The 15,526-nt window shown below is 38.5% G+C and overlaps 1 protein-coding gene across 2 annotated transcripts in view; it reads left to right on the top strand.

Annotated features, from left to right (window-relative positions):
- LOC145986867 (uncharacterized) overlaps positions 1-15,526 on the top strand; it is a 95,846-nt gene that overhangs the window by 68,512 nt on the left and 11,808 nt on the right. The window contains exon 1 of one of the 2 annotated variants that reach the window (XR_014441614.1): positions 10,330-10,441. The exons of the other annotated variant lie outside the window; for it this stretch is intronic. The gene's annotated coding sequence lies outside the window, so the exon portion shown is untranslated. Of the gene's footprint in view, positions 1-10,329; positions 10,442-15,526 lie in introns of those variants that run through there. 2 annotated transcript variants of the gene reach the window in all.

The following is a 15,526-nucleotide window of genomic DNA, read 5'->3' as shown; positions in this document are numbered from 1 at the left end:
TCGAGCCATATTGTCAAGTTTTCCGTCAATCGATTGCAACTTTTGGATAATCAAAGAAATGGCCGTGATTGTGAACGTATGGAGTTCCACTTCCACATACTCATGTCTTCAAGGCATTTTATAATGTACAAACGGGTGGCTTTGCCTCTTATCTTATTGTACAAGTTGTTCAAGAGGACTTTGGTCCTGCGGTAAACAAATAAATGAATGCATTTCTGACGATAACTTCTTGGACCTATGAGATATATAACAAAATTTATGTTTGAATCTGAAAAAAATTGTATTACAAACGGTACATTAATTTCTCCTAGTGACAGTTCCAGGGGCAAGCTCTTTGCTCGCAATTTCTTTGACGTTGCTATAAGCACGGCTGAAAAATTGAAGACCCCGGTGCAAAAACCAGACAGCTCCAAATTATAAAAGTTTTCAGGAGACACGAAAAACTGAATAAAATAATGTAATGTCGAAGAAGTAAGGGGTATTCACGTGCAATAGCTAGAAGCAACAGTATACATACTGAAGTGTGCCGTCTCGATAGCAACTGCTGCACGCCGCCGAGTGGCCGAACACTGAACTACAGCCGCTGCAAGAACCAGACTGCTCCAGGAGCTGTCTGCGATGATGCGCCGGCAGAAACACGCCAGACAATTCCTTTTCCATTCCTACTACGCAACAAATCTGTGGAGCTGTCTGATTCTTGCACCAGCAGAATGATAGATTACAGCAAAAAAACAATTTTGACCAAAAAGTGGAGCTGTCTGATTCTTGCACCGGGGTCTTCAATTATCCTATTCCAAATGATGTTCTTTTTTTCGATGGTTCTGGCCAACCCCGACGTGTCCTTCTTTCTACCTCACTGTGATTGGTGTTTGCCTTCACTATAAGAGGGCCACTATTTATATTTTGAGCCTTGGCAACACTGATTGAAGTTAGGCGCGATTTGACGTTTGCACGGAATCGTCTGGCATTATTGACCATAACGTACTTCAAATGTTTTGTCAATAGCTTCATTTGTGTTGTTTATGTTGCCTTGGAGATTGCGCGACAACAATAAAATGGAATTAACTCGTGAACATTTTCGTGCGATGAATTTTTACGATTTTCGACGTGGATTATCAAGACAAGAGTGCATCGATCAACTTACTTCCACATTTGGCGATGAAGCCCCATCCTTTGCCACTGTGAAACGCTGGTAAGTATAACGAATTTAATCGTGGCCGCCATTCGCTCACCGACGAGATTCGCGAAGGTCGTCCAAAATCAGTTGTTGTTCAAGAAAACATTGATGCTGTGCAAAACCTAATACTGCAAGATCGTCATGTGACATACTGTGAGATTGAGGCAACCATAGGCATTAGTTCCACCAGCATATATAAAATATTACATGATCATTTAGCTCTGAGAAGGTATGTTCTCGTTGGATCCCACACAATTTGACAAAAAAACTCAAAAAGACGCTCGCGTCAATTGGTGCAAACAAATGCTGAATAAATACAATCGTGGTGCTTCAAAAGACGTATATAAGATTGTAACAGGTGACGAATCATGGATATATGCATATGAGCCGGAACGTAAACAGCAGTCGACTGTATGGGTGTTTCAAGATGAACCCAATCCAACAAAAGTTGTTCGCGCTCGAAGCACATCGAAACAAATGGTCGCCTGTTTTTTCGGGAAAACTGGTCATGTGGCAACTGTGCCTTTAGAGGAACGTAGAACGGTCAACTCTGAATGGTACACAACAATTTGTTTGCCAGAGGTCTTCGGTCAAATACGGAAAACAAACAAACGCCGTCATATCATTCTTCATCAAGACAATGCCAGCTGTCACACATCTCGTCTAACAACAGACTTTTTGAACAGTCAAAAAATCGAATTGATGGGTCATCCGCCATACAGTCCTGGTTTGGCACCCAATGACTTCTGCTTGTTCCCGAATGTCAAGAATAAATTACGTGGACAACGATTTTCGTCGGCGGAAGACGCCGTTGATGCGTTCAAAAACCATATTATGGAGGTGTCTCAAGAAGATTGAAAAAACTGCTTTGACAAATGGTTCGAACGAATGCAAAAGTGTATTGACCATAAAGGAGAATACTTCGAAAAACAATAAAGCAGTTCTCAATGCCAAATTCCCGTTTTTTCATTGTTAGGCTCAAAATATAAATAGTGACCCTCGTAGCTGCTGTTAGTAAGATATTCAGAAGAGAGTTGTACAGATTAGTTTAGTTCAGGAGGAGATACTACAACACGGCAATGTATCATTTTTCTCCGCCAAAATCAATTTCTCCTCTGTCACGTAAAGAAGAACGTGATGCTACCCGATACTCGTCAAAACGTCACAGTCGTTTTCCGCTTTTATCCATCGTCGTTATTTACTTTTCCCCGCAAGGATTGCCTTACCGGTTATTATTTATATCGCCATATTGCGGTGAAGGTCAATTGCATAACGTCATCGTTGATACAGAATCTGCCACCACCTGCAATGAAACTTTCCGACCTCGATGCTTTACTGGTTAGCATAACGTGCTGCGAAATCAAGTGGCATGGGTCCGAATCTAAGAGAAGGCATTTGCTATTGTTTTTATTGTGGTTGAATGTCGATGAGTCAGTAGTAACTGACTCGGAAGTAACGTATTATATCGAATTGAAGAAAATGCGTACTTACAATCGTGCGGCAGTCTACAAATTCTCCCTCTTAAATTTTGCGTACGACGTTCCAAATATAGCATTTTGGTGATAGGTATATTTCTAAGCAATAATCCTGCATTAAGAAAAATGTATGTTTTCTTCTGTACCCTCTCTTGCTCCCTATTTGTTTTAGTATCTGCAAAAAAGATCACAAGTTCATCTTATACTCAAATAGGCAAATTTGAACTGAACCTACGATTTAAAGTAGGTTCCATGCCATTGTGAGTCCCTAATGGAAAACCAACTCGGAACCTCTTGATTACATGCGGAGGGATGAATATCCATCACGCTATCGGGGACAGTAGGTGGGACAAATAATTCCCAGAATGTCACTGTGAAATCAAACCTTTGTACTACCTGTAGCCTTCGAAATACTCTGTGTGAAGTTATGCATTTCGTGAGACAATAGATTGATTTTGTTTAATTTAAATTCATGGCTTTTCTGCAACTTTGAGTTAATCGCGAAGATGAGGATGAAACTGATGAAGGGTAACTCACAAAGAACAACCATGCCTAGGCCGACATTCAAACCAGAGACCTCTGACGTCGTGGCTCGCTTGCTAACCACTCCGCCACGGAGAACGACTCCGTGAGACGATGAATTCCGTGTTTCCCACTGGATGTTTTCCAGTTTTGTCTCTGAGTTGTATTGAAAACGCCACGTTTCATCTCCGGTACTGACCCTGTCGAAAGATCAGAAGAAATGTGAAACCGAAGAAATGTGAATCTGTCAAGATTCGAGGCACCATCCTTGCGGAATTCTTCCGCCAACATTATTATACCACGGACACATACTAAAATTGTAGTAACTAATTTCCTCTTTTCACTAATCGGATAGCCTAATAGCTAAAACTCTTACCTTTGGTGCAAAAGAGCATGCGTTCGATTTTCCACAGGGGAAATTATTTTCATCGGTAACGAAACGAAAAACGAACTACGGTCTAGAAAGGGGGAGAGGGGAACCATCGATAAGAGTCGAAAAGCCAGATTTTCTAACATCTTTCCCCCAACTCTTTATTGTTGAGAGTAAACCCTCTCCCGTTAACGAAAATCGTATCGTTCTCGAATTTCGTGAACCCAGTCCAGTGAAATTTCTCTCGGGCTGGTAACACTGACCTCCTCCCTCATAAACCCGATATATTGAACTTAGCATCCGCTGCCGTAACGCACGGGACGTCGCTTCAATTCCCCCGAGATGGCCTGCGGAAGACATTAGTGGGAAATACAAGGAAGATAAAAATCACCCGTGACGTGGACACAATGGGACACCTGAGACGGCCGTTTCCCTGAGACAGAAGCGGCGCATCAAAGGAACGAAATGAGATATGTGATGATCGATTGGCATTTATACGGGATGGGAAAAAAGATGACAAACACGGGCACGCCCCATTCCTAATTGAAAACGTAGCCATAAAGTCATAGCACACATATGCAGAAAAACGTTAGTGTGTGTATATAGTACTTACATGTAAAATACATGACAATGTATGCCAACCTCCGTGGCGGAGTGGTTAGCACAGCGCTGAACAACACCAGAGGGCCCGGGTTCGAGTCCGGCCTAGGCATGGGTATTCTTTGTGAGTATCCCTTCATCAATTTCATCAGATCATCACTCATCATCTTCGCGATTAGCCAAAACTGGGAGAAAATCAAAGTAAAATAGACTATATCAATCAATGAATCAAAATAAACAATTAGACCTGAGAAGTTAATTTTGACCGACTGAACACCCCATCAAATACCAGCTTATTGTTCTCTATTACTCTACCTGTCCGAGTTACTAATAGGTACCTTATGACCTCCCCGATGGCGTACTGGTAACGTCATCGTCTTGTAATCAAGGGATCCTGGGTTCGATACCCGGTGGAGGCACACTGATCTCTCTTTAAACTGTAGGTCCAGTCCCGATTAGCCTATCTGTATGGACTTAAATACTCAAACGGAATAATTCTATATTGCATTGCACTGTGTTACACTAATATTTAGTGCTGAAAATAAACTGACATTAAGGAATGTAAGGGGAGAGTTTTGCAGAAGGCACCCAAAAGACAACCTCACTTTCACGTAGAGAAGGCAAACGAGGCTCTGGCATCTGGACCTACAATCAGTATAATCCTCTGCATATCTGTGTTTTGTCCTCATATGTGATGAGCGCTCCTTTACAATCTTACCTACGTAAGCACAGATGGTATAGTTTTAGTTGTCTATGAATCTAAGATTTTGAAATTGTGTGCGAAAGTTCTTTAACAAACACTTCATTTTATCTTTAGGGTTCTTTCCTGAGTTTTGTTTAGTTACAGAGCTTATCCCTATATTGTGTGACGGAAACAAATAACCTATGTGCTGACGTGTGCATAATTAAGAAATCAATCAATCTATCAATCATAGACAGACATTTAAACAAGACACGGTAGAGGCAAACCGACACCAATAGTAGAGTTCTTTCTGCAAACCCAAAAAGTTCAATTTTAAATTCCAAATGCTTCGTTATATTTGTTTTCATGCGACGTTAAATAAAGTTCATATTGTCAGACAACTTCTTTTGTACTGTATGCCTGGACAATAGAATAAGTTCTTATTCAACCATGTAATTTAAGAGCAGCAAAAACCAATTGTAGCGGTTATTTTGCTTAATGAAGCTGACAGTGTTGTAACTGATTGCATGTTTATATAATAGCACACCAGAATAATTACCAGCGCGACTCGAGTATTCCGCGTGGCAATACGCTTAGAAGGGCAGGGGTGAACATGTAGGAATTTCAAATTCCTTGCAGATGTACAGAGGCGTAACACACAGGCCCGCAGGCGGGCTCGGAGCTTAAGGGGGCTTATGTAGGCTAAGATTTACGCAATTTTTCATGATTTGAAATCGTAGGTACATAGATGTTAGAATTGTGTTTTGTATGAAGTTACAATATATAAAAGGTTTGCAAAGTTATCATATTTTGTGTGCCTACAAGAGATTTTTTTAAATTTTTTGTTACGGTTGAGAGAGGAAAATTACAACTTTGACTAAAAATATAAATAAAATATATATACTAACTTCGAAACTGCTAAATGTGCTACATTCCATTTATGAACATGTCAACATGAAAATTGGAGGAGATTTGTACCCATTTAATTTTGTCTTGAGTAAAAAGCACTATTTTCCCTTTCCGATCTAACTCTGATTTTTGTCTGTTCGTTATCCTAATGCAGCGAGAATTTTCAGAGCCTTATCGTCGGCTAGACTATAGGGAGTTGAACCAACATTTAAAAATAAAATAATTGGATACCTAAAACGTCATGTCGATTAATTACGTCTCGATAAAGCAGTAGTTAATCCAGAAACCTATTTTAGAACAGATTTGAGTATTCTCAGTGTTGAATCTGAAAGGGCAAGATTACTTAAATTTTTAGGAAGAAACTTTTTTCTTACTGTACATGGGGGCAAATTTGTTTCTTGCAGGCAGCTCTTTGGCGATTATGTTACGCCACTGCTGAGGCGCTATCAATAAACAAAATATCCGCTGCAAAAAGAGATCGATTTGATTAGAACTGCGTGCTCCAAATTGGCCAAAAAGTTGGACCTTATCCCAACTGAGAGGCTTACGCTGGAAATCAATTTGAGGGCTTTGCTGAGGGCAATCAGTTCAAGCGCTATAGGAAAACCAGATTGTGGGTTCTCATCAAACTTAACAGAAATGCGTGAATGGCTCTGCTTAGTTCCGTCCATGGTCATCACGATAATCGGCCACTGTCATCGTTGGGGCTGTTCACAACTCACCAAACGTTCTTCACATTGTGGAACAACCAAGAAGCAATTGATTGCAATTTCTTTATGTTGTTTTAGAAATGGCAAGGAAAGCAGCATTGGGAATATAAAATAATTGTACTACAGCCCAAGTGAAAAGGCGGATGACGCGATGTTATGTAGAAGGTAGTCACGTGACCTGCTCTCTTATAGTTGTATTCAACTTCTGTCATTTCTCGTCACACATTTGACCTTCCCAACAATTTATCATGAATGCCTTTACAACCTTGCACTTTTAATCCATCTCATGGAGTTTTTTTATACACCCTTTCTAACGCTCGGTAAGGGTTTTGGATAAGGAGATATTTCCTCGTACATATAAAGGTGCAAAATGGTCATATTCAAATTCAAATTCTACATTTGCGTGGGCGAGGTTCAGCCTGAGGATGTTCTGCCATATGCGCCGATGAACTCAAAAAAATAATTAATTTGACACGTTCTTTGATCAAAAGAATATGATTTAACTACCAGAGCAAATAAGAAATTCACATGAAAGACTCGAAAGCATACACGTGATGCCTCTCAGGGTATGTGGTAATATTTCTCCTCGTTGTTCAAACCAAATAAAAATCAAAGTTAACTTCTTTGCAAACTAAATACTTATATGCCCAACATATAATCCATGTCACTCAAAGAAATTAAACTTCTTATAATTCAACTTGATCACTCTATTAAAAAAAACCGAGCCCAAACTTCCAAGTCAAGACAAAAGACACTCGTAATTGCCATGGTAACAGACCTTACAAGATAAGTATATACAGGTTAGTCACTACCCTGATATTATCAGTGATAGGTAAATTACATAAATTAATATTGAAGAATAAACATTTGTACGAGAGAAAAGATAATTAATCATAATAAATATTAGTGCAATGGGAAAGGACGTATCAATTGCCCCCTCCGAAGAAAAATCAAAATCGACAACGAACTGGAATACTTTCAACAGTCTTGGAGATTTTGGTTTCAAAAGTTTACAATTCTTCATGTATTTAGTTCACAAGTTCTGAGATAAAACTGGACGCTTGAAGAAATATTCAATGGGATGGGACTTCTGATACAGAATTTCCAATAAACGATGACACTTCATACAAATAAGAAAACCAGATCATGTAAACAATCAGCAGCCTATTCAAATATGCTCTCGTTCTACATGTCATAACTACAAACTCATAGAAAATGTTTCCAGTGCAAGGCCTTTCCAAAGACACCTTCCTATGGATCGTGAAGATTTCAACTTAAATCGGTGCTTCGTTCCATTTTCAGTATTTACTAGAATCAATCTTCTTTTTCATATCTTCTGGTGAAGGAATCCATTTCTAATGGCTGGCTTTAAATTTCCGGACCCTCATTTACTTGTCTACGTAAATATTCTCTTCTAGCTCCTTTTAAATCGACACTCATCCACCATTAAATATAATATTCTATGTAAGACTGGTCTCAGTTTTATACTTTCGTAGAAACGATTATCCAACAGCAGATCTTATGGTAAATCTTTGACAATTATGATTTCCATTAGAATGGTGCTTTCAGTAGTTTCGAGCACTGAGTTACGCTTACCTACACATTCAAGTTCTGAATTCTAGTTCTAGCTCACTGAATTTTTATACTGAACGATCTGCCTTAATGTACAGGTAAATTCTGATTTGTTATGAATATCAGCATAATATCATTGGCACCAGACTGTAAAATCTCTCTTCTTGCCACCAGTGCCCTCCGAGACTGCTTAACATAAGGAACGTTTCTGTCAGGCGAGGGGTAAAATCCTGCACCTGGTCCAGATTAGATCCGGTGTCCCAACAGAAATTCCTCGTTACTGCCACACTACGCTGTTGCTCAGCGCTGGGATATCGTTCAACAATGTCTGTCTACACGCCGCTGTTCATTTGAGTCCTTGGAGAATTATTGTTATCTCTCTGTGGAGAAAAGCGTTGTTGACTTGGCGAAGAAAACCCGCTGTTAGGATACGGTCTATCGTAAGGATTGCCTCTGGAAGCTGGATATTCTCGTCGTGATATAAACTGACGCTGTTGACGGTAATTACTTCCATTTCTAGGGTATGGACTCTCAGCTGGGTTACTCCTATTTTGTTGCTGAACTAGGCGAACTCTATACATTCTTTGGCCATTTATGCTGTTCTGTTCAGCTCCAATTTCAGGTTCCCATATCGACCGCCAAACATCTTGTTCCTCTGCTTGCTCATACCTCATAACAAAATCAACTACGGTGTTCGGAGCATGAGCTAGGCACAATTTATTTACTCTACAAGGCAACTGTCCCAACTCCGAAGCAGATTCTGTGAGCTTCGAATAACCCTGTGAAAACTTATCTTCTTCTGGCCGTTCCACTTCCACCAGATTTCTGCCACTCTCCTGAATCTTAGCTTCAAGACTTATGGAGTTTTCTTGCATCTTGGCTTCCAGGTTGCTGAAGCTTTCTTGGATCTTGGCCTCCAGATTGCTGAAACTTTCTTGGATCTTGGCTTCCAGAACCCTTGTTCTTTCCTCCAACATAATCCGGAATGAAGAAAGCAGATCTGCTGTAACGGGAACTGATTGCACTGGAGGTTCATTCCCCTCAGACAACGATTTACTTGCACTTCTCAACATCATCTTATTCATATTCTTCTAACACAGAATTTCCATCACAATCACAAATCAATTACACTTCACGAACACACAAAAATGAACACCACTAAGCAAAGAACAGATTTCGAGCCCCGCGTTGTTGCGCCAAAATCTTGACACGTTCTTTGGTCAAAAGAATATGATTTAACTACCAGAGCAAATAATAAATTCACATGAAAGACTCGAAAGCATACACGTGATGCCTCTCAGGGTATGTGGTAATATTTCTCCTCGTTGTTCAAACCAAATAAAAATCAAAGTTAAGTTTGCACTAAGAAAAAGGAAGTCTATTTTACTTCTTTGCAAACTAAATACTTATATGCCCAACATATAATCCATGTCACTCAAAGAAATTAAGCTTCTTATAATTCAACTTGATCACTCTATTCAAAAAAACCGAGCCCGAACTTCCAAGTCAAGACAAAAGACACTCGTAATTGCCATGGTAACAGACCTTACAAGATAAGTATATGCAGGTTAGTCACTATCCTGACATTATCAGTGATAGGTAAATTACTTAAATTAAGATTAAAGAACAATAAACATTTGTACAAGAGAAAAGATAATTAATAACAATAAATATTAGTGCAATGGGAAAGGACGTATCAAATTCTTGTAAGATTTTGAAAGTCTGTGGTGATATGCAACTCGAAAAGGCAACATGGTTAGTGTTAATTAAATAAGCAAGGACAAAAGCCAGGCCATTAATATCCGATGTCTACTGAAGGACCACATAATTCACGATAACATGCAACAAGTATCCTGAAACATCTGCAACCTGCTTAACCCAGCAATATTTCTATGGCTTACCAGGGTAATACCACAGATTAGGGTATATAAGACCCTTGTCTGTGGTTATTCTGTGATGTGAAGGGGATAGGTCGTTATTGACCTAAATATATAGAAACATAGATTAAGAAAAATAAAGATAAGATAAAAACTACAAAAATTAAATAGCCTTTTGAGGGACAATAAGCGACTTCTCATTGAGTGACGCAGTGTTCTGGCTTTCCATGCCGAAATCCGCTGCTATTTCTTTTCGGATATGTCCCCAATAGTCCTCACAAGCTTCCTAAGTTTTTGTATCTCTTTCTTGAAAACGTACGTGCCCATCTTTGGAATAACGGTAGACATACTTCATTTCTTCACACGCGTGTGTAAATAATTCACGGTCGATAAGTGTAACAGCCGCGGTTTTGCAGTTGCGAAGTCCAACGAAAAAGACAGAATCCATCACCAATCTTCGTAAAGAAAAGTCGTAGGGACTTAAATCTGGAGACTTTGTTGGCCATGGCTTTATCATCTCAACCTGCCCGTGCTACCCATCATTATGGTAAGTTTTCATCGAGTTCCAAGCAAATCACTCAACTTCACCTGAGCTGAGGCGGTGTAAGAATTACCACTGTTCGTATTGAGTGGTAAATTGTTAATTGTCTACACACAAGCATAGTATATACCTATGAAGTACTCAATGGTGGTTACATTTGTACAAAATGAACTGTGGTCGAAAATATTTAAAAATATATTTTTAATTAAATATCAAATGGAATTGTATTCGTATACACACCCCCACGTAATTATATTGGAAGTTCAACAATATAGATGTCATTTAGTGGTTATGTTACTGCAGAAGGGTAAAAAATGAACACTATTATAGGCCCCATATATTTATGGTGACCTTTATCGCGATGCGTTATTAGCATGATATCAATATGTAAATTCGGCGAGAATTGATGAATGAAAAATCATATGTGATTTCCGCTCCTTTCTTGGTCCGTTCTGTTTGTCGTCAAACAACGCTTGACCGCGACAAAGGCGTCGGCAGAATGGGGGTCGGCTCAGAAAATAACGAAATTTCCCCTCCGTTGGATATGACCGAGTGCAACGCACGGACATAAAAGGTTTGGTCACGATGAATATCAACATGCTATGTTTGTCGTTACATGGGTACATGTGCGCTTCAAAGCTGTCACAACGTGTTTTAATAACGAAAGGAAAAACATTGTTGCTATGTATACCGGACCCATATTTATAATTAATCGCGCAAATGAGGGAGAGAAAGAGAGTTTTCAGTTATTATTTATTGCCAATAGCGTGTGTGTCTACAAGGAGGAGGATTATTTCCCGGATCGAAAGTTCCATCCAATTTCCTCTTGTGACCATCAGATATATTTATTCAATTATATCATATTACTTGAATACTATTAAGCTTGAATATTTAATATATGCGTCTTTATTGAGTTGAAGTTATGTTGTAAGCCTAATCTTTATGTGCTTCCTCCGGGTATCGAACCTCGGACGCCTTTATTTCAAGGCGACGGCATCACCACTACGCCATCGAGAAAGCCCTATCGAATTTATTCAGATTCATAGCAGTAAGTCTTATGATGAAGAAGAGAGAGAGAGAAGAGAGAAAGGAATAGAGGGAGAAATAGAGAGAAATAATTAAAAAGAGAAAGATTAGTAGATAGAAAGATACAAATAGAGAGACAGAAAGAAAGAGAATCAGCGGAAGAAGATAGAGTAAGATAGCGAAAGGAATTAGAGAAGGAAATAAAGAGAATGAAAGAGAGAGAGATAGAAGGGATAGAAGAGAGAGAAATCATTTTAAACGAGCATATGACTATCGAAGGATGCAGAGTTCACCTGATAATACGGCATTTCACCTGAACGATATTTTCCCCTCGGTTTTCTAAAAAAAATATGGACATACAAAAAATAGATACAAATGCCTATTTGTAAAGGAGACATAACCCATTTTACAAAAATTCCTAGATACGCCACTAATCATTGGTAAATGAACACCCTCAGTAATTCTCAGCTTACAAGAAACACCAAATTGTGTTCATTTTTAGAGATAATTTTCTCTATAATGTCTTTGTTTCGCAAAAACAAGCCTCCGTCATTTCTTCTTTAGTATACTCAGTGTAACATTATAAAATATATTAATGGCAGTTGTTGAATGACATGTTCATAACTACAATAAAGTTTCTATCTTAAAAATATAAAAATATTTTATATTTAATTGAAAGGACGTAATTGAGAAATCCATATTGAGGCATTTTTAAAGTTTCACTTATACTATGAAACTTATGCCTATAAATTGTGTATAACTATGTTATCTGTTTTTAACTTTGTGTTCTATTTGTGTTTGGTAGTTCTCACCGATAAAATATGCAAGAAAAATAATGAAAAAGTAATATATGATAGAAGGAAAAATCTTTAATATACAATACATATAGGATAAATTAATATAATTGGATTCGGTAAATTATGTTTTTCTACAGAATGATTGTCTGCATGCAAATATTTATGAATGTTCAAACTCTTTTCTTTTGGCATTGGATATTAGAGCAAACTAGATGACACGGCATGCATGTCAGAAATTACTGAAGTAACCGCCATGAGATCAAAAATGTCAATAATTACACAGATTCCTCCAATGTAATTAATGGTGAATTTCGTTTGGTTTTTACAGTGCGTCGGTATGTTTTATTTGCCCAGTATACCATCGAATCACGTTTGTGCAATCCACATACTCGCTTTGGTTCGTGCATTCTTCTCTTCGATCCATTGCATGTATGCATTCCAATACACGATTCAATTTATCGAACGAACTATTGCAAGCAGTGGTACGAACACGAAACGAGATATAAAGTTTCACCTATTAAGCGACATTGAACCAAAAAGCGTAAGGTTATTGTTTAAATCTTGTTTCATTTTACATTCTATTTTCATGGGAAGATTGAAACTGTCTATGGAACTGCTTTATCAGATGAGTCCATTTAATATATCTGGAAAGGGGACTGAAAAATGAGGCAATTTTGGTTATCACAAGTCCAGCAGTGTAAAAGATGCACTCATACTAATGAAAACACGAAAAATATAAAAGTACTAGTAGCGTGCCCAGATATTTAGTAAAATGGGAAAGGGGACAGTGAGGGAATAGCATGGTTACTTTTTATAGCGACTCAGAATAGGAATGCTGCTAGAAAATCTTGAGTGTGGAAAAAACGTGCATTTGGTAAATTAGGGTAGACAGACATGCTTCTCATTTGCCCACTCCTCCTCTGGTACCACATTCTTCAACATTTTATTTTAACGGATATTCTCATCCGTATTCTTCCTGTATTCCACTATTTCTATTTTGCCTTTTTTCTCTGTCTCTCCCTCCTTCCCTCCTCTCTCTCTGTGTTGTGTTTTCTTACATACTTCTTTTAAATGCCTCACTATCTGAAGAAACGCAAGAGAAAGCTGCTACAATTTTCATGTAATGTCCATTCCAAAATATGAGTGGAACGCTTGATCCTTGAAAACTAACTGATATCATGTCACCAATTTATAGAACAGACGCATGTTTTTGTGGCAAAGTTTGAATACAGTCACAAAAACACCTGATTTAATCACAAAAGGCGTTCTATTGTGGCAAGACAATGCACGCCTGCATACTGCTTACCACACGATTTGCACACTACAGGATCTCGCCTAGGTGTGACTGCTGAAATTGCGTGGCAGAACAGAATAATATTTCTTCTTCCTTGGATGACGAGAAACATAGATTCGCGGTTTTTTCATTAAATTAATGCAAGAACTTCAAATCCCCATCCTCCATTTCATCTCTCTTCTTCAGCTGTTAGCCTGATTGCATGTGTAAATCCCACATATGGGTTTCAAAATAGGTGTGCTTGCGTGTAGTTGCCTGTAGCTGAAAATGCCCACGGCGCTTTAGTTCATCACGTTCATGTTCTCGGAGCCTTATAAATCAAGCTCTCCTACTGCACAAGGATTCATAAGTGTAGGTTTGAATCTCAACGTTGTTGTTCCCCTCCCCTCCCCCCCAATATACAATTCAGCAATGCAATTATTTTTAGTTCTTTGCTTTGTAAACAAGTCCGGTAGTGGATATTTGATAGTGATATACTCGTCGTTACATTTATTTATTTATCTTTGTCGTTCTGTAACATCTTACATGGGACATGGGAGTCCTCGCGGACAACTTGCTAGCGTTGCCATCCACATTATTCAAAGTAGTTCCTTAGTTCTTATAAAAATTGCCGAAAATATAAATTGCTTCACAAAATAACGAAAAATAAAAATTTAAAAATAATAAAAGAAAAATGTATTCTATAACCTAATGATTCTTTCCTCCTATCACTAGGAAACAGAACTATCTTAACAATTAATTGAAAGTGACAAGTTGCTTTACACTGTAACACTGTAGAAGATGACACGCAATTTTCAGCCTTGCAAGCATAGTGAGTACCGTGCAGGACGTTGGGAAAATGACAGGACTGCTCTCGGATGCACAATAAGAGGCACTTCTTCACTCTCAAAATATAAGGACTTGGCGTTATAAGGGTTTCCTAACGCCAACCCTGCTCCACATTTCATATTTCCAATACTTGCAGGTCCTGAGATAAGTATAGTTTGCACAAACAGACGCGTTCATTGCATTGATATCTGAACATGGCATTTTTCCACATAGTTTTTTATTTAGGTTGAATATTTCTGAAAAATATTGCAGGGTAAGATGAGAAACAATCCGTAGTTTCTAGTAAGTTTTGTCCAACTTTTGAGAACGGAAAAGTATATTTTTCCGCGCCTCCCACAGGTAACGATCCAACCGTCCAGGAAAGAAAACACACGGTACGTGTGAAATGTCCCATTCAATCAGTAGTTCTATTCTTCCTGACAATTCTGCAGGGAAGGGGGGAGGTTTTGTGACTCACTTTATCGTGTGCTTTTCCCATTATTCGAAACTGAGCTGCAGAGACCTGAAAAAATATCGTTGTCATAGTAACACGACACCATTTCACTTTAATGTTTGCAGTGACATATTCCGATGTATCCCCTTCCATATTGGATCAATTGTCCGCTGCCACAACTAATTTATTTTTTGTTGTTTTATGGTTGTTACGTTGATTACTATAACGTTTCAAATTGTTTCAGCTGTATTGCAGCAATTACAAACAAGTATTACTTTATAAATAGATAAAGTTCATTAAACAAAACATTCAACCCATTGACAGCATGCAACCTTTAAATTCGACCTGAGCATTATCATTCTGTAAAACTACAATAGTAACTTTCTTGTAAAAAAAACAAAAAAAACACAGTGGTTCAGTCGTCAGTGCTTCTGACTCTTTCGTAGGAGACCAGACTCGATTCTCATAGGAATTATTTTATTTAATTTTAATAGAATTTTGTTATTTAGCGTCGCTTTTCTGCCACTTTTGGCTAATCGCGATGATGAAGATGAGGGATGATATGATGAAGTTAATGAAGGGACACTCACAAAAAACATTCATGCCCAAGGCCGGGAATCGAACCCGGGACCTCTCACTTCGTAGCGCGCTGATGTAACCACTCCGCCACTGAGTTTTAAATTGATTGATTTGGTGTTTTAAGTCCACTTGAT

This window comes from Lepisma saccharinum, chromosome 1 (assembly GCF_977018435.1).
Source record: "Lepisma saccharinum chromosome 1, izLepSacc3.1, whole genome shotgun sequence".
NCBI lineage: Eukaryota > Metazoa > Arthropoda > Insecta > Zygentoma > Lepismatidae > Lepisma > Lepisma saccharinum.
Note: the sequence above shows the minus strand (reverse complement) of the source record. Positions and strands in the feature narration are given on the sequence as shown.